General features: G+C 45.0%; 1 non-coding gene across 1 annotated transcript; it reads left to right on the plus strand.

The window, feature by feature from the left end:
- The first annotated feature begins 2,119 nt into the window (after nucleotides 1-2,119).
- Nucleotides 2,120-2,206, plus strand: TRNAS-UGA (transfer RNA serine (anticodon UGA)). The gene has a single exon. It is a non-coding gene; the product is annotated as a tRNA-Ser (tRNA).
- Nucleotides 2,207-3,414: the final 1,208 nt, after the last annotated feature.

Here is a 3,414-nt window from a genome sequence, read left to right on the forward strand (position 1 = left end):
TGCTTGTTTGAGACCATATAAGGCTTTCTTCAATCGGCAAACAAGGGATGGATCGGAAGTCTGATAGGGCTTTAAGAGATAGGGAAAACTGCGGTAAGAAAGACCCACTCAGTGAATCGGTGGATCACACACTTGGACCCGCCTGACTATTTCGAAAGTAGACAAGTGTTGAAAGAGTGAAGTCTGGGGACAACGGTAAACGTAAAAAATGGGATCTCCAAAGCTACCCGCCCTACTAAAGAAGTTCGCAAGCAAGGGACATGCCGAACACCTACCTTTCCAACTAAGTCCCACGCGAGGACCCTTTCATCCTTCCGTCGTTAGCAAGCGGTGGCCGACTAGGCCTTTTCCCTAAATATTTTAGGAAGCGAAGAGGACAGAAAAAAGTTCGGTAATCTTCTCCCTTTGGTAGGCATTTACCCAAGGCACTGATATTCTGAGTCTCTCGATTATACGTGAAATAGGGAGTTCAAGGTCTTATTTGTATTTCTTGGCCTGGCCAAAGTGAAAGTGAATATGAGCGAAAGTGAATAATTCACTATTGAAAGTGAAAGTGGAGTGAAATCTGGATATGAAGGTTCAAGTCCAGTTCCAATCTGGATATAAAAGTGCTGTTTAATCGTCGAAAGTGATCTCTCTTTTGTTGTTCTCTTTTAGTCCACTTTTTTTTTAGTCAGAAGTTCACTTTAGCTTAGCTAAGTAAGTAGTCCTTCATCAAACTTGCATATCTGGCACTTTAGGGGGTCAATCTTTCATGTTGGAAGCTAAAGAAAAGGTACTCCCCCTCATTTGAAAAGGATAGGCAATTGAGAGAGAATAGGGCGATAGCGATAGACACAGGAACTGAAATAGACTAAAAGAGGACTCCCGTAGAGGAGAGGGGAAACCCGCTTAGATAGGGCGATAGCCCGGTTTTTCTTGAATATCCTTTCCAGTGCTTGTCTTGTATTGAGGTATACCGAAGATATGAGTCAAAGTAGGTAAGAGAAGGAGGCTTTCACTATTATTATATTAAGAGTAGGGCTTTAATGAAAAGAGTAGGCCCTTCGTATCTTTCCTCCAAGACGGAGCGAGACGGATAGGCAGAGCAAGAGCTCTTAAAGTCTACCCTACCCGGGCTAGCTTCTTCATTCATCCATTTAGGTCAGGGGCGGGCTTCTTCCCTTATATACGATGACATAGATAGAGCCTCCTTCTTTGATCCATTCATTGATAAAATAAAGTAGTCTTCGGGGGCAGTTTACCTTTTGAATCGACAGTAGAGTAGGTTTGATCTTGCTTTCTCAATCTTTCTCTGATCCTAGCCGTGTAGTAGATCCGGCTTTATTCGGCTAAAAAGAAGTGTGTGGCCGTCGTATCTGCTCGCCCCCTTCTTCATTCATCCATTTAGGTCAGAATGGATCCAGGGAACCTGGCTCGGGAACAGCCCTGAAAAAACACAGTAAGAGAGTCCAATCTCTGAAATTTAGCATTTTATCTCCTAACCTAAGTAGTAGTAGTAGTAGTAGAAGGCTTAGTATCTGACTTGATCCAATAGAGTAAGAACACACAGTAGATCCAGATTCCACACCTTGCTGTGGACTGGGGAGAGAGCAGCTCTGCGAAGCTGGGCGTTCTGTGTGATTATGGAGGAACTGTAGTACTCGCCCCAAAATGCAAGCCGGGATAGATACTTAAAGAAAGGGGGAGCGGTGGGCCTTCAAAAAGGAGCGAGGGAGTGATGGGCAACCTTAGTCTATATGTTGCTCGTGAGCCGCCAAGTACCAGTCTCGCAACAGTACTGGCGTTAAAGGATCGGTCCTTCACTTGCGGATCGTTCGCGAGTCGAACTCGCTCTCTTGCCACGCCTTTGACTCACGAACTCGAGTCGGACTCATTCACTGCTTACTTTTTTTAGGATCGTTCGTTCTTCACTCTCTTGCTATTACCCGCAGGGAGCGCAGCAACCGACGGTGCATATTATCATATAGAAAGAAGCGAAGCGTAGCGATTCGTACTACCGGAAAAGTGTGCTAGGCAATAGAGTCAGCTTACGGGGTGGGGCGCAAGTAAGCGTAGCGAATCACATAGAGTTGCCCCTACCTGCCAGCGCGCAGATAGATAGGGCGGGCGAGCGCAGGGATGGATGTCTGAGCGGTTGAAAGAGTCGGTCTTGAAAACCGAAGTATTGATAGGAATACCGGGGGTTCGAATCCCTCTCCATCCGCGAGGGCATAAGTTCTCTCTTGCCTTATCTATAGATAAGAACGAATCTCCTCGACTCGACGGATATGATGGATGGAATGGGTAGAAGGTTTAGGTTATTGTGTGTTGATTTAGTTAGGACTTTGTCTCCCTTTCGTTATCTTCCGCCCCGGGGGGATGACCTGTGGGAGGGAGCTAAGTCGAAGATCTCGGTGTCGCCGTGAGTGGTTGATAAACAGCGATTGCTGTTTGATTTAGGGAGTCCTAACCCGCTTAACAGACAAAGAAAACGATAGAGACTTCCGGGTATAGGGTGACGACCTTAATGAATCAAGTATTCAGGTCCGGTAGAGCAATCTCGAATTATCATATAGAAAGAAACTCTCGACGGGTACGGGTATAAGTAAATCGTTTTTGCAATATTTTAGTCATCGCAAAATTAAGGTGAAGTATGATCTGTATCTGTAAAAGTAGATCTTTGAATAACAGATTGGTCTGAACTTAAAATCATTTTAACAAAGCATGACAGTTTTTCATGACTGCCTTGCTTTCTTTTATATGGGAGCTGAAATCAGCATCCGATCGACCCTTGCTGCGTACATGGGTCAGTAGATATCACAGTACTAACATCGCAAACAGGATTCAGGTTTAAGCCACAAAGATAGATGACGATGAAGAGGAATCGTAAATTTGTTCACAATCATTCCTTTCAGGGAACTCACAAGGCCCATCGTGCTATGTGTTCAACACAAAACCCAGTCTTTATCCGTCAGTTTTACCAACCTGACCAAGAAACCGTATCAACCCTGCCGCAAGGAACCATGCCGAGGATCTTTTGAGATATTTCCTAGTCTAGTGGAAGTCTAATAGGTCTCAGGATTCGAGGTGGCTATCTTCCCTTCCGTGGATTTCCTAGTTCGATTTCTCTCTTGCATCTGTTTATTGTGATACTTCCATGGATCTGTTTGGATCAACCTCATTGGCCAGTTCTAGGCAATAAAGAGACAGACAACTCAAAACTCTATTGGATGCCGGTTTGCGGAGATTACCTACGAGGATTTCTTAGGATGGCTCAAAGACGGATTCGGTCTTTTCCTCAAAGGCGGATACGATGGAATTCGCTTTGGACTAGGAGAGAGCTAGACAGCGGGGATGAAAGGTTTGCGAGGAAGAATCAATGGTTCTACAACTGCAACAGCACTTACTTCAAAGACTATTCTACGACCAGCC

This window comes from Zea mays, unplaced genomic scaffold (assembly GCF_902167145.1).
Source record: "Zea mays cultivar B73 unplaced genomic scaffold, Zm-B73-REFERENCE-NAM-5.0 scaffold_212, whole genome shotgun sequence".
Taxonomy (NCBI): domain Eukaryota; kingdom Viridiplantae; phylum Streptophyta; class Magnoliopsida; order Poales; family Poaceae; genus Zea; species Zea mays.